General features: G+C 42.3%; 1 protein-coding gene across 1 annotated transcript in view; it reads right to left on the bottom strand.

Annotated features, from left to right (window-relative positions):
• LOC140204196 (uncharacterized) overlaps positions 1 to 11,489 on the bottom strand; it is a 55,873-nt gene extending 44,384 nt beyond the window's left edge. The window contains exon 1 of the mRNA XM_072270673.1: positions 11,392 to 11,489. The gene's annotated coding sequence lies outside the window, so the exon portion shown is untranslated. The remainder of the gene's footprint in view (positions 1 to 11,391) is intronic.
• Between the last annotated feature and the right edge of the window lie 14,411 nt (positions 11,490 to 25,900).

Below are 25,900 nucleotides of genomic sequence, written 5' to 3'. Positions count from 1 at the left end.
AATTAAAGTAATATACGCATAATACTGGAGGAACTCAGCAAGCCAAGCAGTATCTATGGAAAAGAGTAAACATTTTGGGGCAAACCCCTTCATCTGGACTGGAAAAAGAAGATGAGAATTCAGAGTAAGAAGTGGGGGGGTGGGAGAGAAAGAAGTACAAGATATTAGGTGATAGGTGAAACCAGGAGAGGGGGAGATGTGAGGTAAAGAGCTGAGAAGTTGATTGGTGAAAGAGATAAAGGGCTGGAGAAGGGGGAATCTGATAGGAGAGGACAAAAGGCCATGGAAGAAAGGGAAGGGGGAGGAGCACCAGAGGGAGGTGATGGGCTGGTAAGGAGGTAAGGTGAGAGAGGGAAATAGGAATGGGGAATGGTGAAGTGGGGGGGGTGGTCCATTAGCTGAAGTTTGAGAAATCAATGTTCATACAGTCAGGTGGGAGGTTACCCAGGTGGAATACAAGATGTTGCTCCTCCAGCTCAAGTGCGGCCTCATCGCAGCAGCAGAGGAGACCATAGACTGACATGTCAGAATGGGAATGGGAAGAAGAATTGAAATGGGTGGCTACCAGGAGATCCTGCTTCTTCTGGAGGATGGGGCATAGGTGCTCGGTGAGGTGGTCTCCCAATCCACGTTGGATCTCACTGATATACAGGAGTCAACACTGGGAGCACCTGAAACAGTAGATGACCCCAACAGACTCATGGGTGAAATGCTACCTCACCTAGAAGGACAGTTGGGAGCCATGAATGGTGCATTACCAGGATGTTTAGGTTTTCTGAACTTGCAAATTTTTGTAATTTTGAATGGTCTCATCCTGGATGTTATGATCATAAGACCATAAGACAAAGGAGCAGAAGTCAGCCATTCGGCCCATCGAGTCTGCTCCACCATTTTATCATAAGCTGATCCATTCTCCCATTTAGTCCCACTCCCCTGCCTTCTCACTATAACCTTTGATGCCCTGGCTACTCAGATACTTATCAATCTCTGCCTTACATACAACCAATGACTTGGCCTCCACTGCCGACCGTGGCAACAAATTCCATAGATTCACCACCCTCTGGCTAAAAAAATTTCTTCGTATCTCTGCTCTGAATGGGCGCCCTTCAATCCTTAAGTCGTGCCCTCTCGTACTAGACTCCCCCATCACGGGAAACAACTTTGCCACATCCACTCTGTCCATGCCTTTCAACATTTGAAATGTTTCTATGAGGACCCCCCCATTCTTCTAAACTCCAAGGAACACAGTCCAAGAGCGGACAAACGTTCCTCATATGTTAAACCCTCTCATTCCCGGAATCATTCCAGTGAATCTTCTCTGTACCCTCTCCAATGTCAGCACATCCTTTCTTAAATAAGGAGACCAAAACTGCCCACAGTACTCCAAGTGAGGTCTTACCAGTGCCCTATAGAGCCTCAACATCACATCCCTGCTCCTATACTCTATTCCTCTAGAAATGAATGCCAACATTGCATTCGCCTTCTTCACCACCGACTCAACCTGGAGGTTAACCTTAAGGGTATCCCGCACAAGGACTCCCAAGTCCCGTTGCGTCTCAGAACTTTGAATTCTCTCCCCATTTAAATAATAGTCTGCCCGTTTATTTCTTCTGCCGAAGTGCATAACCATACACTTTCCAACATTGTATTTCATTTGCCATTTCTTTGCCCATTCTTCCAGTCTGTCCAAGTCTCTCTGCAGACTCTCTGTTTCCTCAGCACAACCGGCCTCTCCACCTATCTTTGTATCATCAGCAAACTTAGCCACAAAGCCATCTATTCCATAATCCAAATCGTTGATGTACAACGTAAAAAGAAGCGGCCCCAACACAGACCCCTGTGGAACACCACTGGTAACCAGCAGCCAACCAGAATAGGATCTCTTTATTCCCACTCTCTGTTTCCTGCCAATCAGCCAACGCTCTATCCACGTATGTAACTCTCCCATAATTCCATGTGCTCTTATCTTGTTTAGCAGCCTCATGTGTGGCACCTTGTCAAAGGCCTTCTGAAAATCCAAATATACAACATCCACTGCATCTCCCTTGTCTAGCCTAGTTGTAATTTCCTCAAAAAATTGTAATAGGGTTGTCAGGCAGGATTTTCCTTTAAGGAAACCATGCTGAGTTCTGCCTATCTTGTCATATGCCTCCAGGTACTCCATAACCTCATCCTTGACAATCGACTCCAACAACTTTCCAACCACCGATGTCAAGCTAACAGGTCTATAATTTCCCTTTTGCTTCCTTGCCCCCTTCTTAAATAGCAGAGTAACATTTACAATCTTCCAGTCCTCCGGAACCATGCCAGAATCTATCGACTTTTGAAAGATCATCACTAATGCCTCCGCAATCTACACAGCTACTTCCTTCAGCAACACGCGGGTACATTCCATCTGGGCCGGGAGATTTATCTACCCTTAGACTATTCAGCTTCCTGAGTACTTTCTCTGTCGTAATTGTGACTGCACACACTTCTCTTCCCTGACACCCTTGAGTGTCCGGTATACTGCTGATGTCTTCCTCAGTGAAGACTGATGCAAAATACTCGTTTAGTTCCTCCGCCATCTCTTTATCTCCCAATACAATTTCTCCAGCATCATTTTCTATCAGTCCTATATCTACTCTCACCTGTCTTTTACTCTTTATATACTTGAAAAAGCTTTTAATATCCTCTTTGCTATTAATATATATTTAAGATCCTACCTAAACTGTGAGAGGAACTTTAAAATATCCTTGCTAAATCATGGACAAGAAAAAGAACAAACTGTAGAAGAGTAATACTTTAAATAATGGTAATTTGCAGAAGGTCATTGAGCATGTTCAGTTCTGGAAGGGAATGCAGTTTAAACTACATACATACATGTCACAATAAGAATAGATAAGCAGCAAGAGACCATGAGACCCCTTGAGCCCCTTGAGTTTGCTCCAACTTTTCATCATGGTTGATCCCATATGCCTCTCAATCCTATTCTCCTGCCTTCTCCCTGTAACCTTTCACATCCTGATTAATCAAGAATCTTATCAACCACTGCCTTAAATACACCCAACAACCTGGCCTCTGCGGATGCCTGGGGCAATGAATTCCATAGATTCACCACCCTCCTCATCTCCTTTCTGAAAGGATGCCCCTCTATTCTGAGGCTGTGTCACCATAGGAAACATCTTCTCCACATCCACTATGTCGAAGCCTTACAATATTTGATGGGTTTCAGTGAGACCCCTCCCCTCATTTTTCTGAATTCCCATGAGTACAGGACCAGATCCATCAAACACTCCTCATATGATAAGCATTTCAATCCCGAAATCATTTTCATGAAGCTTCCTTGAAACTTCTCCAATGTCAGCACATCCTTTCTTAGGAAAGAGGCCCAAAACTGCTCACTATACTTATACTATATTCTATCTGCCACTTCTTTGCCCATTCTTCTAATCTATCTAAGTCCCTCTGCTTCCTCAGAACCATCTGCCCCTCCACCCATCTTTGTATCATCTGCAAACTTGGCCACAAAGCCATGAATTCCATCATCCAAATCATTGACATATAACAAAAGAAAGTGGCTGAAACGTAGACTCTTGTGGAACACCACTAGTCACTGACAGCCTACCAGAAAAGGGTCCATTTATTCCCACCCTTTGCCTCCTGCCAATCAGCCAATGCTCTATCCATGCTAGTATCTTCCCTGTAAAACCGTTGGATCTTATCTTGTTAATCAGTCTCATGTATGGCACCTTGTCAAAGGAATTTCTGAAAATCCAAGTACACAACATCCATTGATTCTCCTTTGTCTATCCTGTTTGTTATTTCCTCACTGAATTCTAACAGATTGTCTGGCAAGATTTTCCTTTAAGGAAACCACTCTCACTTTGGCCTACTTTATCACATGCTTCCAAGTAACCCTAAACCACATCCTTAACAATCAAGTCCATCATCTTCCCAACCACCGAGGTCGGGCTAACTGGCATATAAATGTCCTTTCTTCTGCTTCTCTCCCTCCTCGAAGAGCGGAGTGATATTTGCAATTTTCCAGTCATCTGGAACAACTGCAGTATTGAGTGTTTTTTTTTTTCCTTTTCAAGGCTCTTTTGAAGACCCACTGGAGTTACACACTGACATTGGTTCTTTGCGGAAATGGGACACACTCTCAGGGCCTCACGACCAGCCACTTTTTGATATGCCAAGGATGCGACCTGAAAGACGAGTGCACCTTCAGGGTGCCAAATTTTCATGGCTCTGGAGGCAGGTGGATTCAAGGCCAGTGCCACCTCCGCCAGATTGTAAGCAGCGAGCTGGCTGCTGGCTGTGTGCCCAGAGAGCCGAGTTCTTTGGGCACAGAGCTTGGATGAAGTGACGCAACAGACTTTTAACATAAAAAAGTGAGTTGCTTTGTTATATCTCCCCTCTCGCTGTGAAAGGGGGACACCCTTTTTTCCCTTATTAGGGAGAGAGAGCCTGTGGTGTGTTGAATACCGGGTGAATGAGTAGTCTTTGGGGTACTGCAAGTCTGCGTATTTATTGATGCTTTGCTGCACACTTGAGTGCTCGGTGGGGGGTGCCGATGCTTTTTTTCTGGTGGGGGAGGGAGGCTCATTGTAATGCTGCTGCTTATGCATGGGAGGGAGGAGTTGGTGGAGGAGCTTTGGGGTTCTAACATTCACTCTTTGGGGCACTCTGTTCTCATGTGTGTTGGCAAAGAAGAAGAATTTCAGGATGTATATTGTATACATTTCTCTGACATTAAATGTACCTATGGAAGATCATTATTAATGCCTCCACAATCTCTTCAGCTATGTCTTTCAGAACACTGGGATGCCATCCATCTGGTCCAGGTGACTTATCTACTTTCACACCTATTACTAGTGAGGAGGTGCTTGAGAAGCTGAAAGGTTTTATTAAAGTTGCACTTACCTCTGGCCCCAGGCACTCTCAAACGTCCGGCATACTGTTAATGTTTTCTACATGAAGACTGATGCAAAATACTTATTCAGTTCACCTGCCATTTCCTTATCTCCCATTACTACCTCTCCACTGTCATTTTCCAGCAATCCAATATCTACTCTCACCTCTGTTTGTCATGGTCCCTTCTGGCAATCCCCCACCTTTCCACTTGCTTCAAGAATTGGGCCTCAATCACCTCATTCAGATTCCATTCATTCCCAGGTTCCACTAACTACACGCACCTGCTTCCCATCAGAAACGGCAGGATAAAAACCCTGTGACCACAGCAAGAAGCCGCCAGTTTGTTGGTCAACTCTTGTGAGAGTAAACATTATTTGCTATTCCTGAGGACTGTTAGTTCTAAGCTTTGCATCGTCTCCTGGATATCGGCTCCCCATTCACGGTGGTGCTGCGCCTAACGACTCTGCCTCAGCATCTGTGTCCAGCACTTGGGTTCATCCCCAGCCACATCCTTGCAACACTCTTTTACTCTTTATATATCTGAAAAACTTCTTGGTATCCTGTTGAGACCCATGTGGTTAGTAGATTTTAAGATCATTTAAAGTTTGTGAAGGACAGAGGCAGACAAGAGTGCAAGAAGACTACAAGCATTTGATACTCAAGATAGCAAAGACATACATAAGGGCTTCAGTAATGGGGGTTGAGTCAGGAGGGCACCAAATAATAGATGAGAAGTAACGTTCATTGTGATCACAACTGGATACACAGCTCTGTTTATGAGGCAATGCAATATTGACCCATCCCTCGCAATCTCCTGGGAAGATTCATGTTCTCGTCAGCTGATCATTCACTAGGATGCTTTTAAATAGTATAGCTAATTAACACTCATGAACAGCTCACATAAGCTGCTGAAAGTACACCAACAGCCTAGAGTCAAAGGGGACATACAAGAGAATGATGATTGGCGGTCAAGATCACTTTGTGTTTAGTTTCCAAGCGCAAAGCCCTTTGTTAACCTCAACCAATGTTGGGACAGGAACATGGGTAACAACAATTAGGATTTTAATTTACACCATGTTTTCCAGTCTGATTAAAAGGTCAGCATTTCCATAACACATTGCAGAATTTGTTTTTCCAAGCTAGAGGGAAGCAAAACCAAATACAACTGAGTAAATGGATACACAGAGGCATGCATGAAATATATATAAATCATTCACACAATGCATACAGGAGATTCAAAGCATATGTGTACAAACAAGCATACGTGTACAAACATAGAAGACACACAACCATAGGAACATAAGACTTAGCCCTTTGGGCCTGGTCTGTCATGCCCGATTTTCTCCCCCGATGCCATTTTCCAGCACCATTGCTATATCCACTGATTTCTTTCACATCAAGAAATCTATTAATTTGTTTAGAATGAATTCAGTGACCAAACCTTCACTGCTCTCTGGGGAGAGAATTCTAACTTTCTGCACTGAAGTCAAGTCTCTTCATTGCTATCCTGAACTGCACATCCCTTATCCTGAAACTGGGACCTCTGGCATCCATTGGATCTCTCTGGTAGTTAAACAGCCTTGCCTAACATGCAGTGCAAACTAACCAGTTACAGAGAGATGAGATTCTACAAAAGTAAATAGAACCATAGAACATTACAGCACAGAAACAGGCCTTTTGGCCCTTCTTGGCTGTGCCGAACCATTTTTCTGCCTCGTCCCACTGACCTGCACCTGGACCATATCCTTCCATACACCTCTCATCCATGTACCTGTCCAAGTTTTTAAATGTTAAAAGTGAGCCCGCATTTACCACTTCATCTGGCAGCTCATTCCACACTCCCACCACTCTCTGTGTGAAGAAGCCCCCCCCATGTTCCCTTGAAACTTTTCCCCCTTCACCCTTAACCCATGTCCTCTGGTTTTTTTCTCCCCCAGCCTCAGCAGAAAAAGCCTGCTTGCATTCACTCTATCTATACCCATCATAATTTTATATACCTCTATCAAATCTCCCCTCATTCTTCTATGCTACAGGGAATAAAGTCCTAACCTATTCAACCTTTCTCTGTAACTCAGTTTCTGAAGTCCCAGCAACATCCTTGTAAACCTTCTCTGCACTCTTTCAACCTTATTAATATATCTCCTGTAATTTGGTGACCAAAACTGCACACAATACTCCAAATACAAGAATATCAATATTAATACAAGAATTTGAGGTTAAAGACCCTAGCCTTGCTAGTTCTTCAGGATAAAAGGTTATACTAGCACCTCCATCATCCCACAAGCAGAGGAACCATTCGGTCAGTGATTCCCCAGACTTCATTTAAAACGGGCAGCCATCTCAGATAGCTCCTTATCATTATACTTCTTGTACTCGAGAGTCTGTACTCCCGGCTGCCCATGGACATTTTTCTGAGAAGTCACCACACCAGGCCGAGCCTGCAATGGTTCTGGGGCAAAAGCAGTTTCCCCCTCACCAAAGGACCCATTATCATTATCATCATACCATATATCCCCATCCCAGGTGTCTGGGTCTCCCCTGGATAGCAATATCGATCTTATCTTCATGGGATCGGGGGGTATAATTCTGGCAGTGGGCCGCCTCCTGATGTTTAATTTGCACTAGCCTACATGCCATCTTAATTCCCTTCTCCTCAGCTTCCTGTGCCCTATTCTGACTGGTCCTCACCACCTCAGTCATTACTGAGCACCTCTCCTTCATAGCATTCATTCATACCGTGCACAATCCTGATTTGATGGAGACAGTATAGTTCTGGTTTACTCCCCATCTCCTCATCCAATAAATTTCCCATTCTTGGAGCCTGTCTGGTGAATCTCTGCTGCACTTCCATTAGAAAAAGTATATTTATTTTAGGCAAGGAGACAAAAAAAAGTAAATCCATGCCTGCTTTTCTCAATCCCACCATTTTTCAGTTTGTTTGGTTGCTAAATCCTTCATGAAAAAAGGCATGCACAGAATCTCAATGGCTGAGTGTAGTATCCTGTTTTCAAATGGAAATTCTGGCTGCCTCATTATAGAAAAATTGCAAGAGGCTTTATTTACTTTTCATTGAAGTGTCAAGTTATTTTGAATTACTATCTCCATGTGCTATGCATACAAGAGACCATCAAAAAGGAAATCAGACTTCCACATTTCATGTCTATTAACCTTGCCAATGAAAGCCAGATTATAGCTTGGAAAGGATAGAGATCAGGTAAGAAGTAATATCATGTTTCAACCTAGGAATATCATACTGCTACAAAAGTCTGCTGAAAAACTTCAGTAATCTCAACAAACAATACATTGTCTTTTGTTTCCTTATTTATTCATCTGTCTTGGTTATTAGTAAACTATCTTATTGTTACTGGCGATGAAAATAGCCATGAAGGAATGAAGTGAACAGGTATTGCCCTATAAAGTGGCTGGCTGCACAATGCTTCAGCTCACTTGCCTATTGATGAACATTGTAGCAGTTTGTTTGGTTTTCTTATGTTCCTCTCTGCACTTTGTGGCACGACGACAACAAGACAGAGTTGCTAGCTCGACACTCAACCTAGAAGGGATGAAAAGCGTGCAAGGAGCCAGCCAGATTTGAACCTGGGACCGCTGATCTCGAAGTCCAGTGCGGATGCCACTGCACCTCTGGCCAGATGATGTAGTAAAGTTATGCCGAAAAGCCCTAAGATGATAGCCCAATATAAACACGGGGCTTTTCCATTCCAGCGTGAATTGTGATGGAACATCAGCTATGAGGAGAACAACAGAGGGTTTGGGGAATGAAACAGAAACAAATAAGGTAGGTGAACATGGAGGGGGATAGCAAGTGGAATTCAGTATGGAAAATGCAAGGTCATCCACTTTGGTAGGAAGACTATAAGTATGGACTTTATATAAATGGTGAGAGATTGCAAAATGTTCATGTCCTGAATTGCTGAAAATTAACATACAATTTCAACAAGCAGTCAGGACAGCTTTACATAAAATATTTAAGTACTAGAGTAAAAACATTGTGCTTCAATTATATAGAGTCCTTGTGAGACCACATCTGCAATATTGTACTCTGGTCTCCTATCTGAGAAAAGATATACTTGCACTAAATGATGGAGGAACTCTGCAGGCCAGGCAGCATCTATGGAAAAGAGTAAACAATTGACATTTCCGGCCGAGAGCCTTCATCAGGATAGTCCGAAGGGTTTCAGCCCGAAACATCAACTGTTTACTCTTTTCCATAAATGCTGCCTGGCCTGCTGAGTTCCTCCAGCATGTTGTCTGTGATTTCCAGTTTCTGCAGATTTTCCCTTGTAGGATATATTTGCAGCAAAGGGAATACAACAAAAGGTTCATCAGGTTATTTTACATGATAGCAGACTTGCCTTGCGAGGAGAAATTAAGTAGACTGGGTATATACATCATGGATTACAAAAGATTGAGGTTATCCTGTGGAAAATTACGAGAATTGATAGAGTAGATGAGGAGATGGATTTTCACTTGGGTGAGGTGTCTATAACCAGCAGTCACACATTCTCAAAATAATGGTTGGCCATTCAAGGTAGGGGTGAGGAGAAATTTCTTCAGCCAGAGACTCTTGCAGGCTCAGTAAATAGTATGTTCAAATTAGAGTTTAACAGATGTGGGATTGGTGTAAGAAAGTGGCACTGTAGTGAAAGGTTAGTTGTGAATAATGAAGCAGGCACTGGGAACTAAACAGCCTATATTAATTTCTACTACCAATGTTCTTTTGGCTTATTCAATGTGGCAACAGTGACATAACTTCTAGAATATCAGTGTGCTAACATGTCTTTACACTTCAGTATTATGCAATAAGATTTCTTTACCAACCTATATTGACCCATTTTAAATTGAGCAAGAAAGTTTAGTTATAGCATTAATAGATATGATAATTACAATATTCACGTCATGATTGCTGTCTATAAGAGGAGAGATATTTCGATATATTTTGTAACATTGTAAAAATATTCATAAATATTGTTCTTCAACATTTCCATAGATATTGCAAAACCATGTTGGTACTTTCATTGCAGTATCAGATTGGGAGAATATTTGTAACCTTAAGCATAAAAAAATTCTTACACCTACTTTGTTTTAGTAACTGCTTTACATCTTGTAACCTAACAGAATGGAATTACAAAGTTCATATTACCAATCAAAAATATAGCACCAAGATCAGTGCTGGAATTTACTTTAAGAAAGTAAAGTTTAAAAAAGGTGATGTTGAAAAATGATCAAAATTCTAATTATGCCACAAATGCCAAACAGCACATTTTCAATTAGCTATCAGTTCAATGAAGAAGAACCCCAACACTCAATTATCTAAATGCCTATTGTATTCTATGGAGTTGGTTTGTAACCATATCCGTCTTCACGACTTTGGGTGCAGCACGATATTTCAAAATCTTCCATGTTCCTGGTTGATGTGGTAAGTTGAGCAATTACTTTGAACGTTATGGACAGCTATCATGTTGTTAACTGTTTATTATAAGACAATAAATATTATATGACATTAGCCTATCAAATCTTAACCTTATTTAAAATATTTGTTCTTGCTTTAGATGAAATAACAGGCAAACATCATACAAGTTGCATTCAAGAAAAATTTACAGTTTCTCATTTTTAAAATGATTTCCTTCCTGTGCATGAGTAATTTTTTCAATCATATTTATAATTAAAAACTTGTTTCGATGTTATCATTTTAAACTAATATACATTTTAAATGGTTTCCCCTCGGTTTTTTTTAAATGATAAAGAATAATTTTGGTTAACATTATGAATGTTATAATGTTGCTTAACATAAGTACTTTCAAAGTAGATTTTACTTATTATTGCGCATAATTAAAGTAATTCTCCTTTCTTCAATTTTTGTTCCGATCTATATATTGGAAGAGATTGTTACCTACACCCTTCATACAGTTATCCAATTACTGGATTAACTGTTTGCACATGGCATACACTTATCCCTCTGAACTACGAGTTTTATTGATAACATGATTTTCCCAAGTTTTTAAATTAAATTAAATAGATTGTTCAATCGTTAGAATGAGCGTGGAAAAAATTACTAATATTAACTTTGGAAGAGAAAAAAATTGTTAAAAAGCTTTAATGCAAACAGTTAAGGGAGATACAAGAGCGTGATTCGTGCCTCAAGGCAATTATTTAATTATATAACACATCCGCCGTCTCACAGCAGAAATTTCTTTTAACACCTGCTTACTCGGCTAGGTTGGAGGTTGGCAGCACACTCTTCATGCTTGTGGTAAATGCAAGTCTGTCCCAGTAGAAAGACAAGGCGACAATTATACACGAAATTAATTCCAGAATAGGAATGTTAATAATATAGTTTACAAATTATGATTTTACATTAGTTAAAACGGCATTTATATTATCGTAGGATAAGAACCACAGAAATCATCAATTCATCTTTGAAACCCCATCAATACTCAGCGAGTGTTCTTATAAACGGCGGGCGCCTCTTACCTTTGTAGCTCTGGTACCTTTAAGTAAGATTTCAACTGTTGACTAAACTTTTGGTTAAATTGTATAACGGTGCTGTACAGTGCTGCTGAATTTTCGGCGTTTCGTCAATGCTGATTGACAACCAGTTCCTGGGTTTATTTCGCGATTGACAACTGGCCAATTGGCGATTGGTGCTGTGACAGTCACGATCACCAATGGGAGTAGTGCTGAGATGGGATCAACAGCATTGGAACCGCCTTCCTTCAAGTTGACATCTGTGGTGTATCAAAACGGAACTGGTCGGTTTAATTTGAGCACAAAATGTTGGACATGTTTTGCTTCAAAATACTCCAGAGATCGGTATGGCTTTTAAATGGATAACATATTTCCTGTCTGTTCTTAGTGATTCGTTAGTGCAGAGCCATATCAACACAAAGACTCAAATAAGGAACTACTGATATTAGCAATATATTGGTAAATGGAGAAAGAACAGAAACTCCTTTTTAAGCCTACTTTGAATAACAAGAGTATGAGAGATTGTCCATCAAGCTTGAATCACAAATGCTGAACTTGTGCCTCAGTATCTTGAGCGCCTCAAATCTATTGACCTAAATCGGTAACTCACTTGAGTATATAATATGTTTTGCAATGCTCTGAATGAAGATATTTTGTTTTGACACCTGCCTGCCCAGCCTCCTTATTCTGAAAAAGAAAAAATAGTAAGGTCTCTTGAGTGTGTTCTGTCTTTCAAAAACAAAGCTGGTGAGTCACTTTATCCATTTTCCTGACCCATTTCTTTCTCTGGTGTATCAAAGACTCCAATAGCACTGCTACCAGAATTTGTAAATGTTATCACCTTTGCTACTATATTCCATCCTATTCTCAAATATATGTAATTGGACCATTTCTGACATTTCTCTCCCATTTCTGAATTCGCCCATGTCAACCTCAGGAGACAAACTATTCATTGACATTTATTATAAACCCACTGACTCTCACAACTACCTAGAATACACATCTTGGCTTTTTGGCTTGCAAAAGGATGTCTTCTGTTTCTCTGATACCCCATCCATTCAGGGACAGCTGAAAAATGTCCCTTTTTCAGGAAATGTGACTTCTCTTCTGCTATAGTCGATGGAGCTATCTCTTGCATTTCCTATTTTCCACATACAAGATAAAATAAGAACTAGGAGCATGAGTAGGTCGTCTGGTCCATTCAGCCTGCTCCGCCATTCAATAAAATCATGGCTGATCTGGCCATGGACTCATCTCCACCTACCTACCTTTTCCCCATAACCCTCAATTCCCCTACTAGGCAAAAATCTATCCAACCTTGCCTTAAATACATTTACTGAGGTAGCCTCCACTGCTTCATTGTGCAGAGAATTCCACAGATTCACCACCCTCTGGGAAAAGCAGTTCCTCCTCATCACCATCCTAACTGGAGCGTAGAAAAACAGGAGGGCTATGGGTAACCCTAGCTATTTTCTAAAGCAAGTACATGTTCAGTACAGCATTGTGGGCTGAAGGGCCTGTATTGTGCTGTAAGTTTTCTATGTTTCTAAATCTACTCCCCCAAATCTTGAGGCTATATCCCCTAGTTCTACTCTCACCTATCAGTGGAAACAACTTTCCTGTCACTATCTTATCTAATCCTTTCATAACTTTATGTTCCTACAAGATCTCCTCTTATTCTTCCAAATTCCAGCAAGTACAGTTCCAGGCGACTCAATCTCTCCTCATAGTCTAACCTGGTGAAACTCCTCTGCACCGCCTCCAAAGCCAGTATATCCTTCAAGTAAGGAGACCAGGACGGCACGTGGTACTCCAGATGTGGCCTCACGAGTACCCTGTACAATTGCAGCATAACCTCCCTGCTCTTAAATTCAATTCCTCTAGCAATAAAGGCCAACATCCCATTTGCCTTCTTGATAATCTGCTGCACCTGCAAACCAACCTTTTGTGATTCATGCACAAATACTTCTAAGTCCCTCTTCACAGCTTTTCCATTTTTCCTTCCAAGGTGGATGACCTCACATTTATCAACATTGTATTCCATCTGCCAGACACTTGCCCACTCACTTAACCTATCTATATCTCTCTGCAGACTCAGTGTATCATCTGCACAGTTTGCTTTTCCACTCAATTTAGTATCATCAGCAAACTTAGATAGACTACACTTGGTCCCCTCTTCCAGATCGTTAATGTATATTGTGAACAGTTGTGGGCTGAGCACCAACCCCTGTGGCGCATTGCTCACCGCTGATTGCCAACCACAGTAATATCCATGTATCCCAACTTTCTGCTTTCTATTAGTTAACCAATCCTCTATCTATGCTAATACATCACCCCCAACTCTATCCATCCTTTTCTTATGGATAAGTCTTTAATGCAGCACCATATCAAATGTCTTCTGGAAGCCAAATAAATAACATCCATCTGTTCCCCTCTATCCATTGCACTCATTATATCCTCAAAGTTTGTCAAACAGGACCTGCTTTTCCTGAATCCATGCCGCCTCTGCCTGATGGATCCATTTCTTTCTGGATGCCTCACTATTTCTTCTTTAATGATATCTTCAAGCATTTTCCCAACTACAGATGTTAAACTAACAGCCAAAAGTTACCTGCCTTTTGCCTACATCCTTTTTTGAACAGTGGTGTGACACTTGCCATCTTCCAATCCACCAGGACCTGCCCAGGGTCCAGAGAATTTTGTTAAATTATCACCAAAGTCTCATCTATAACTTCTGCCATTTCTTTCATTCCATCAGGACCAGTGGACTTAACTATCTTCAGGCCCACAAGTATGCTCAGCATTACCTCTTTAATGATTGCAACCTTCCACACCCCTAGTCCTCCCCTTTCATCCTACTAATCTCTGCATCCAGCACATTATCCTTCATCATTTCCACCAGATGCAATGAGATCTCACCACTAGCCCTACTCCTTTCCACCTTCAACAGGGTCTCTCCTTCCATGGCACTCCACCCTGACCTCTGGTATGTTCCCCTGCAACCGCAGGAGGTGTTACACTACCTCCTCCTTCACCACCATCCAAGAACCTAAGCAGAATTTCCAGATGAAGCAAAGATTCACATAGTCCCTCCAGCCTCATATACTGCATTTGGTTCTCCCAATGTCACTTCTTCTGCATTGTTGAGGCAAATGCACAAACTAGGTGACTGATTTGTACATCCCCTAAACTCTGTCCATAATGGTCATCCTAAGTTTACAAACCCGCATTACTTCCACACTTCATTTCACAATCCATCCCCACATCAAACTGCCTGTCCTTGACCATCTCCACTGCCCAGATGAGGCAAAAAGGTAACCTAGAGGAGCAAAATTTCATGTTCTGCCTGGGTAGTCTACAACCCAATGGTATGAACAGTATATTTTCCAATTTCAGGTAACTTTTACATTTTGTGTCTCTTTCCTTCCCCCTTTTCATAATGCTCCAGCACTCCCATTTTCCATGCCAACCTCACCCATCTTTCCTTTTATCCCAACTTCCCACACAAAATCTCCTCCACCAATTGGTTCCACCTGCTCTCCACTTTTCACTTAATAGTTCCCATTATCGCATGTTTTATTTATCAGATTCCAGCACAGGAAGCCTTTGTGTTGCTGCTTATCACCCAGCAGCAGCTGTCTCCACACTCCCCCTCCCCTCCCATCACTTGGCAACATTTTCCCATTTTCTTTCCTTGTTTGCTTCTATCTATCACCCATCTGCCTCTGGCTCCATTCTCCAACCATCCCCCACCAGGGACATCTACCCATCATCCGTAATTCATCCCCTGTCCACCTACTGGCAGCTGTCCCACCCCTCCCCAGTCCTCATTATACTGGCTTTTTTCATTCATCACTCTCAGTCCTTTTTGGGGTCTTGACCCAAAACACTGACAATTCTATTCCCCAGGTTAAACTGCTGCTTGACATTCAGGATTAGTGGGAGAAGTCAGAGAGTGGTGGTAAATTGATGTCTGTCTGACTGAAGCCCTGCAACTAGTGATGTATTGCAGAGATCAGTGCTGTAACAACAACAAATACAGCATCGATCTCTGTATTACACCACTAGTCACAGGCCTTCATCCATATTAATAATTTAAAGTGTTAAACTGGATCAGTGAATTTGCAGTTGGACATATAATGGTCATCGAGGAAGGCTACTTAAAACATAGAAAACCTACAGCACATTACAGGCCCTTCAGCCCACAATGTTGTGCCGACCATGTAATCTGCTCCAGAAGCTGCCTAGAATTTCCCTGCCGCATAGCCCTCTATTTTTCTAAGCTCCATGTACCTATCTAAGAGTCTCTTAAAAGACCCTGTTGTATCTGCCTCTACCACCTTCACTGGCAGTGCATTCCACACACCCACCACTCTCTGGGATGAAAAACTTACCTCTGACATCCCCCTTGTACCTACTTCCAAGCACCCTAAAACTGTGCCCCCTCGTGTTAGCCATGTCATCCCCGGGAAAAAGCCTCTGGCTATCCACATGATCAATGCCTCTCGTCATCTTATACACCTCTATCAGGTCACCTCTCGTCCTCCGTTGCTCCAATGAGAAAAGGCCAAGTTCACTTAATCTATTCTCATAAGGCATGCTCTCCAATCCAGGCAACATCCTTGTACACCTCTGCACTCTCTCTATAGTATCCATATCCCTCCTGTAACGAGGTGACCAGAACTGAACACAGTACTCCAAGAGAGCTATTAAAGCTTGCAGAATGATCCTGATCAGCTGGAAAGTGGTGAGTGGAATTTAATGCACACAAATGTGAGGTGTTGCACTTTGTGAGGACGAGTCAGGCTAAGACTTACACAGTGAATGACAGGGCTCTGAGATGTGCAGTAGAACAAAGGGACTTGGGAAAAGAGACTCCTAATTCCTTGAAAGTAACATCACAGGTAGATAGGGTTGTAAAGAGAGCTTTTAGCACATTGGCCTTCATAAATCGTCATTAAATACAGGAGTTAGGAAATTATGTTGGAGTTGTATAAGACATTGGTGAGACCAAATTTAGAACATTGTGTACAGTACTGGTCACCTACCATCAAGAAAATGTCACTAAGCTTAAAAAAGCATAGAAAAAATTTACAAGGACATTGCTGGGACTAGAGAATCTGAATTATAGGGAAAGGTTGAAATAGGTTTGGATGTGAAGTGCAGGAGAATGAGAGGAGATTTATCAAGGTATGCAACATTATGAGGGGGATAGATAGGGTGAATGCATGTAGGCTTCTCCCTCTCGGGTTGGGTGAGACTAGAAGTCGTAGGTTTAGATTGAAAGGTGAAGTCTGAGGGGAAACTTCTTCACTCAGAGGGTGGTACGAATATGGAATGAGTTGCCGGTGGAAGTGGTAAATGCAGGTTCATTTGTAACATTGAAGAGAAGTTTGGATTGCCACACGGAAGGGAGGAGTTTGGAGGGTTATGGTCCAGGTGCAGTTAGATGAGACTAGGCAGAATTTCAGGCTGACGTGGGCTGAATGGCCAGTTACTGTACTACAATATGACTGTGACACAGATGCTGCTGCGCCCATGGAGTTCCTCCAGTAGATTATTTGTTGCTCCGTATCTCTGGATCTCTTGTGTCCAAAAATCTATCAATTGATCAGTCTTGTATATCTTACTCTATACTGATGACAACACAGGATGTGTCCATTCAGTCAACTGGGTCTATGTCAGTTCCTGAGGAGAAGATCCATCTGTCCCAATCTCCACTGCTTATTTCCTTCTTCCTCTGCAATTTAATGTTTCTGTAACACATACCATTCTTTTAACTATGACCTTATGCTAAGGGACAATTTACAGTAGCCAATTAACCTGCCATAATGTCCTTGGGATGTAAGAAGAAGCCTATGCCATCATGAAGAGTCCAAGCCTAATATGGTAAATATGCCCCCTACTTTGAGACCATGTTCTGTTGTTTCAGAACCAATCCACTTCTATTCAAAGGAAACAGCTTCCCAATATCTATCACTCATTCTTCTAAAACTCAAGTAGGTATGGACCCTTATATTAAGTCTTGGTCAAGGGAATCCAGCCCTTTTCACTTCCAAGGCAAGTTTGACCTTTCAATCCAATACAGCATTCTGATCTTACTAAAGTTTGGCTTGACAATGTAAAGGCAAGGTACACTGGCGGGAAGGACAGCAGAGCAGCAGTGGCTGGAGTTTATGCGAGAGGTGAGGAAGGTGCAAGACAGGTATATTCCAAAAAAGAAGAAATTTTCGAATGGAAAAAGGATACAACCGTGGCTGACAAGAGAAGTCAAAGCCAAAGTTAAAGCAAAGGAGAGGGCATACAAGGAAGCAAAAATTAGTGGGAAGACAGAGGATTGGGAAGTTTTTAAAAGCTTACAAAAGGAAACTAAGAAGGTCATTAAGAGGGAAAATATTAACTATGAAAGGAAGCTAGAAAATAATATCAAAGAGGATACTAAAAGCTTTTTCAAGTATATAAAGAGTAAAAGACAGGTGAGAGTAGATATAGGACTGATAGAAAATGATGCTGGAGAAGTTGTAATGTGAGATAAGGAGATGGCGGAGGAATTGAACGAGTATTTTGCATCAGTCTTCACTGAGGAAGACAGCAGGATACCAGACACTCAAGGGTGGCAGGGAAGAGAAGTGTGTGCGGTCACAATTACGACAGAGCAAGTACTCAGGAAGCTGAATAGTCTAAAGGTAGATAAATCTCCTGGACCAGATGGAATGCACCCTTGTGTTCTGAAGGAAGTAGCTGTGGAGATTGCGGAGGCATTGGTGATGATATTTCAAAAGTCAATAGATTCTGGCATGGTTCCGGAGAACTGGAAGATTGCAAATGTCATTCCGCTATTTAAGAAGGGGGCAGGGAAGCAAAAAGGAAATTATAGACCTGTTAGCTTGACGTCGGTGGTTGGGAAGTTGTTGGAGTCGATTGTCGAGGATGAGGTTACGGAGTACCTGGAGGCATATGACAAGATAGGCAGAACTCAGCATGGATTGCTTAAAGGAAAATCCTGCTTGACAAATCTATTATAATTTTTGAGGAAATTACAAGTAGGCTAGACAAGGGAGATGCAGTGGATATTGTATATTTGGATTTTCAGGAGGCCTTTGACAAGGTGCCACACATGAGGCTACTTAACAAGATAAGAGCCCATGGAATTACGGGAAAGTTACACACGTGGATAGAGCGTTGGCTGATTCGCAGGAAACAGAGAGTGGGAATGAGGAGATCCTATTCTGGTTGGCTGCCGGTCACCAGTGGTGTTCCACATGGGTCCGTGTTGGGGCCACTTCTTTTTACATTGTACATCAACAATTTGAATTATGGAATAGATGACTTTGTGGCTAAGTTTGCTGATGATACAAAGGTAGTTGGAGAGGCCGGTAGTGCTGAGGAAACAGAGAGTCTGCAGAGAGACTTGGATAGATTGGAAGAATGGGCAAAGAAGTGGCAAATGAAATACAATGTTGGAAAGTGTGTGGTTATGCACTTTGGCAGAAGAAATAAACGGGCAGACTATTATTTAAATAGGGAGAGAATTCAAAGTTCTGAGACGCAATGGGACTTGGGAGTCCTCATACAGGATACCCTTAAGGTTAACCTCCAGGTTGAGTCGGTGGTGAAGAAGGCGAATGCAATGTTGGCATTCATTTCTAGAGGAATAGAGTATAGGAGCAGGGATGTGATGTTGGGGCTCTATAAAGCACTGGTGAGACCTCACTTGGAGTACTGTGGGCAGTTTTGGTCTCCTTATTTAAGAAAGGATGTGCTGACATTGGAGAGGGTACAGAGAAGATTCACTAGAATGATTCCGGGAATGAGAGGGTTAACATATGAGGAACATTTGTCCACTCTTGGACTGTATTCCTTGGAGTTTAGAAGAATGAGGGGAGACCTCATAGAAACATTTCGAATGTTGAAAGGCATGGACAGAGTGGATGTGGCAAAGTTGTTTCCCATGATGGGGGAGTCTAGTACGAGAGGTCATGACTTAAGGATTGAAGGGCACCCATTCAGAACAGAAATGCGAAGAAATTTTTTTAGCCAGAGGGTGGTGAATCTATGGAAATTGTTGCCACAGGCAGCAGTGGAGGCCAAATCATTGGGTGTACTTAAGGCAGAGATTGATAGGTATCTGAGTAGCCAGGGCATCAAAGGTTATGGTGAGAAGGCAGGGGAGTGGGACTAAATAGGAGAATGGATCAGCTCATGATAAAATGGCAGCACAGACTCGATGGGCCAAATGGCTGACTTCTGCTCCTTTGTCTTATGGCTTCATTACTCCACTCCTTTGTAATGAAGGCTAGAATACCGTGCCATTTCCAAACCATTAACTTAACAACTTGTTAAATTTCAGGTTTCTTTTTAATATTCAAGGATGCCTTGCATCCTCTCAAGTGTTATTGTTTTCCCTATTTAAATATATTGCTTTCAGCTCTGAACAACAACAATGCTGGAAACACTCAGTAAATCAGGCAAAACAGAATTAACATTTCAGGCAAGAAACTCTTTGTATTCAAATATTAAGTTTATTTCCCTTTCCACAAATATTTCCTGACTGCTGTGTGTTTCAGGCATATTTTGGCTTTTTTTTTTAAATTTCTGGGCATTTATTTGTTGCTGCTTTCTATTCTACCTGGCAACATGAATTCTGCCACACTATTCTCCACATCTTAGGTTCTTGGTTTCCTTGGTACCTTTTATCTGCCTCCAATTGCTGCCTATAGTTTGCTATAGGATAATATACAAGATCAGAATCAGAATCAGGTTTAACATCACCGGCGTATGTTATGAAATGTGTTATTTTTGTGGCAGCAGTACAATGCAATACACTATAATAAAAACTGAATTACAGTATGCATATATAAATAGTTAAATTAAATAAGTAGTGAGGTAGTGTTCGTGGGTTCAAAGTCCATTCAGAAATCTGATGGTAGAGGGGAAAATAATGTTCCTGACTCACTGAGTGTGTGCCTTCAGGCTCCTGTATCTCCTTCCTGATGGTAGCAACGAGAAGAGGGCACGTCCTGGGTGATGAGGGTGTTTAATGTTGGATGCTGCCTTTTTGAGGCATCGCTCCTTAAAGATGTCCTAGATTCTACAGAGGCTTGTGCTCATGATGAACTGAGTTCACAACATTTTGCAGCCTCTTTCAGTCCTGTGCAGTAGCTCCCCCAATCAGGCAGTGATGCCGCCAGTTGGAATGCTCTCCATGGTACACCTGTAGAACTGCTCAAGTTTCTTTGGTGACAAACCAAATCTCCTCAAACTCTTAATGAAATATAGCCACAGTCGTGCCTTCTTTGTAACTGCATCAATATGTTGAGCCCAGGACAGATTCTCAGAGATGTTGACATGCAGGAACTTGAAATTTGCTCAGTCTTTCCACTTCAGATCCCTCTATGAGGACGATGTGCGTTCCCTCATTTTACCCTTTCTGAAGTCCACAATCAGTTCTTTGGTCTGACTGATGTTGAGTGGAAGGTTATTGCTGCGACACCACTCAACCAGCTGATATATCTCACTCCTGTATGCCTTCTCATGATAGTCTAAAACTCTGCCAACAATAGTTGTGTCATCAGTAAAATTATAGATGGCGTTTGAGCTTTACCTAGCCACACAGTCTTTGGTGTAGAGGGAGTTAAGCAGGGGGCTAAGCTCTCATCCTTGATGTGCACCAGTGTTGATTGTCAGCGAGGTGGAGATGTTACTTCCACTCCACACAGACTGGTCTTTTGGTAGGGAATTCAAAGATCCGAGATCTTGGGATCCAAGTCCATAGGAAACTCAAAGCTGCTGCGCAGGTTGACTCTATGGTTAAGAAAGCATACGGTGCATTGGCCATCATCAATCGTGGGATTGAGTTCAGGAGCTGAGAGGTAATATTGCAGCTATATAGGACCCTGGTCAGACCCCACTTGGAGTACTGTGCTCAGTTCTGGTCGCCTCACTACAGGAAGGACGTGGAAACCATGGAAAGGGTGCAGAGGAGACTTACAAGGATGTTGCCTGGATTGCGGGGCATGCCTTATGAGAATAGATTGAGTGAACTTGGCCTTTTTTCCTTGGAGCAACGGAGGATGAGAGGTGACCTGATAAAGGTGTATAAAATGATGAGAGGCATTGATCGTGTGGGTAGTCAGAGGCTTTTTCCCAGGGCTGAAATTGCTAGCATGAGAGGGCACAGTTTTAAGGTGCTTGGAAATAGGTACAGAGGAGACGTCAGGGGTAAGTGTTTTATGCAGAGAGTGGTGAGTGCACGGAATGGGCTGCCAGCGATGGTGGTGGAAGCAGATATAATAGGGTCTTTTAAGAGACTCCTGGACAGGTACATGGAGTTCAGAAAAATAGAGGGCTATTGGTAACCCTAGGTAATTTCTAAGGTAAGGACATGTTCGGCACTGCTTTGTGAGCCGAAGGGCCTGTATTGTGCTGTAGGTTTTCTATCTTTTTATGTTTCTATCCAGTTGCAGAGGGAGGTACAAAGGCCCAGGTTTTGGACTTTTTCTATCAGAGCTGTAGGAATGATTGAGCTGTAGTCAATAAACAGCATCCTGACCTAAGTATTAGTATTGTCCAGGTGATCCAAAGCAGTGCCAATACGATCACACCCACTATTGTCACGATAGGCAAATTGCAGTGGGTTCAGTTCCTTGCTGAGACAGGAGTTGATTCCAATCATAACCAACCTCTCAAAGCAGTTTATCACCGTATGTGTTAGTGCTACTGGACGATAGTCGGTCAGGTAGCTCATCCTGCCCTTAAATTTACCAGGTCCATTTCTGACACCTCTCTCCCCTTTCTCAATCTCTCTGTCTCTATCTCGGGAGACAGCTTATCGACTGATAATCTTTTATAAACCCACTGATTCTCACAGCTACCTAGAGTATACCTCTTCCCACCCTGTTGTAAAAAAAAATGTCATCCCCTTCTCTCCATTCCTCCATCTCCACTACATTTGCTCTCAGGATGAAAACTAAAATGTCCTCCTTCTTCTAAGAAAGGGGTTTCCCTTCCTCCATCATCAACGCTGCCCTCACCCGCATCTCTTCCATTTTGCACATGTCTGCCCTCACTCCATCCTCCCAATACCCAATCAGGGATAGGGTTCCTCTTGTCCTCACTTACCACCCCCCCCCCCCCAGAAACCAGGTCCAGCACACAATTCTCTGTAACTTCCACTTTCTCCAATGGGATCCCACCACCAAACACATCTTTCCCTTCCCCTACTCCCTTCCCCCACCACTTTCTGCTTTCCACAGTCCCTATGTAACTCCCTTGTCCATTCATCCCTCCACTGATCTCCTTCCTGGTACTGAACTTATCCTTGCAAGTGCTACACCTGCCCTACACCTCCTCCCTCACTACCATTCAGAGCCCCAAACTGTCCTTCCAGGTGAGGTGACACTTCACCTGTGAGTACCTGACGCACCCAGTGTGGCCTCCTGTATGTTGGTGAGACCCGGCATAGATTGGGAGACCGCTTCGCCAAGCACCAGAAAAAGTGGGGATCTCCCAGTGGCCACCCATTCCAACATGTCAGTCCATGGCCCACTCTACTGCCACGATGAGGCCACACTCAGGTTGGAAGAGCAACACCTTATGCGCTGTTTGGGTAGCCTCCAACCTGATGGCATGAACATCAATTTCTCAAACTTCTGATGATAGCCCCTCACTCTCCTTCACCATTCCCCACTCCCATTTCCCGCTCTCACTTTGCTTCCTTACCAGGACTGATGAAGGGTCTCGGCCTGAAATGTCAACTTTCCAGAGATGCTGCCTGGCCTGCTGAGTTCCTCCAGCATTTTATGTGCATTCCATACTTTGTTAATCACTCTTTTTCTGGCAAATGATCATCAGAAGCAATAGGCTGTAACTTTCCCTTTGAACTTGGAGGCAATTCAAAATGGCAGAACTGAGGCGAAGCAGTGCACTTGTCGCTGAGTGCGAGGAAGAGCTGAGGATCAATCAATTTAAGCAGCAGGCCAAATCAGAGAGGTCGGGTACGGGGCCGAATCGAGGCAGTGTGGTCCATGCCCCGAATGAACCTAATATTTGGATGATGATTTGAGCACCAGGCCAGATTGAAAAGGTCAGTGTATTGGGGCCCAGAGTGAGGGTCAGACCGGTTCAGCTCACTGCTCTGGTCAGTGCTGAACTAAGGGTCCATGGACAACTATCTTTGGGGACTTTAGTTCAGAACACTATTTGCTTGCATTCATTGTTTGCATGATTTCTTTTTTTTTTGCACATTGGGTGTTTGACAGTTTTTTTTTAATGGGTTCTTTTGGGTTTCTTTGTTTTATGGCTGCCTGTTAGGAGATGAATCTCAAGGTTGTATAATGTATACATACTTTGATGATAAATATACTTTGAACTTCTGTCTGTATCAATGAGAGATTGAAAATGTCCATAGCACAACTGCCAGTTGGTTGGCACAGGTTTTCAGAGCCTTACCAGGTACTCCATTGGTGTCTGTTCACCCTGTTGAAAGACAATCTGATGATGGCCTCTGAGACAGTGACCTTACAGCCACCATGTGCTGCTCATGTACTCATGGACTGATCCTCATTTACTACTGTGGGTCATGCCCTGATGCATGCAAAACCAATGACAGTTTCCATTACTACATCCATGGCTCAGCTTACCTTGTGTCTGAAGAACTATCTGGTGATGCCCAGGCAGCGAAGAACAGGATAGCCTTTCACCACCAGGATCCATACCTCTGCTCAATACTAGCTGCTGAAGTATCTAGCTTATACTACTTCAATGCACTGTGTCATGATTTGATCTGTATAAATAGTATGCAAGACAGGCCTATCACTGTATATGACAACAATAAACCAATTTTATTTCCAATCTGAGCCAAACACCGGCAAATGGGATTAACTCTGAGATAACTCGGTCGGCTGAAGGGTGTGTTTCCTTTCTGTATAATAAAATACAAAGAAATTGTGGAGACATTTCTTTAGCCAGGCAGTGGTGAATTTGTGGAACTTATTACCACAGGTAGCTATGGAGGCCAGGTTATTTGGTGTATTTAAGTTGACCTTGATAGATTCTTGACTGGACACGGCTTTGAAGGTTACGGGGAGCGGGGCTGAGGAGGGGAGAAAAGGATCAGCCATGATTGAATGGAGGAGCGGACTCGATGCGCTAAATGGGCTAATTCTACTCCTATATCTTACGGTTTTATAAAATGCAAGCAATTCTGCAGATGCTGAACATTATGAGGGACACACACAAAATGCTGGAGGAACTCAGCGGTTCATGCAGCATTTATGTGGGGAAATTGAACTGGGAAGGAAGAGGGTTAAAGCCAGAATAACAAGATAGGGGGAGAGGGAGGGGTACAAGCCGACAGGTAATAGGTGAATGCAGGTGAAAAGAGACGAGAGAGGGTGATGTGATAGGCTGGGAGTAATAGACAGAAGAGGGCAAACGGCTGAAGAAGGAATGTGATGGAAAGGACACTAGATCATGGAATAAAGGGAAGAAGGTGGGGAAACTATGATTCTATAACTTAATTTACCTGATTTCCTATCTTATTTTGGATGGACAGGAGACTGTGCAACATTCTAAATAATAAAACCGAATTGTCTCTATAGTGTTAGACTCCAACAATAAAAGTAACATGAATTTCATACCTGTATACCCCTTAAACACAGTTGATGATAACCAAACTGACGCTCATTGTATTGGAATGAGATTAGAATGTTGTAATAACTGAATTAAATAACTGACCAGTCACCTAAAGCTACAGCAAAACCAAGCAAGCCATTTAGATGGAGGGAGAAATGCACAAATGAGAATTACATTATATCCCAGGAGATCTACCTTTTCACAGAATGTGTTTAACAATTCTTAAGATGGTTAGTACCACAAACATTCAGGCCTCTGCAACCACTCTCACAGCTGCTACCTGCATTCCTCCCACAATACATTCCTTTTACATTATAATAAAAACTTTTAACAACAGAAAAATTGATCTTCAGACTATTTACATATCATAATATTAATAAAACTAAATATAATGCAACACACATAAAAGTTGCCGGTGAATGCAACAGACCAGGCAGCATCTCTAGGAAGAGGTACAGTCGACGTTTCGGACCGAGACCCTTCGTCAGGACCCTCAAATATAATGCATCATGTACAATTCTATGCAATTGCTGAATTTCGTTTTGCTACCAGAAAAAAAAATACAGCAGACTGACAAATCTGCAAACTAAATGCTGAGGCTCCCTTATACACGTTAAGAATGAAGAATTCAATGCAGCAAAACTGAATATTTAATTTTTTTCAATATCTAAACAGAAAGTTTCACTTTCAATAATTCTAAAACAAATCACATTTTCGTGTCATCTGGTACACGTGAAATTTTCTTAATTTCAAATGTAAATATGGCTTGGAGTATGCAATTCATTTACTTTTAGTTAATATCATTTGGAACTTTATCTCTAGTAGACCTATTCACTCATTCCCTAATCTAGCTTCTCTATTGTTGTCTTGATTTCCCTTT

Source organism: Mobula birostris, chromosome 10 (assembly GCF_030028105.1).
Source record: "Mobula birostris isolate sMobBir1 chromosome 10, sMobBir1.hap1, whole genome shotgun sequence".
Classification (NCBI taxonomy): Eukaryota; Metazoa; Chordata; class Chondrichthyes; order Myliobatiformes; family Myliobatidae; genus Mobula; species Mobula birostris.
The sequence above is the reverse complement of the archived record's forward strand: the minus strand, read 5'-3'. Positions and strand labels throughout refer to the sequence as shown.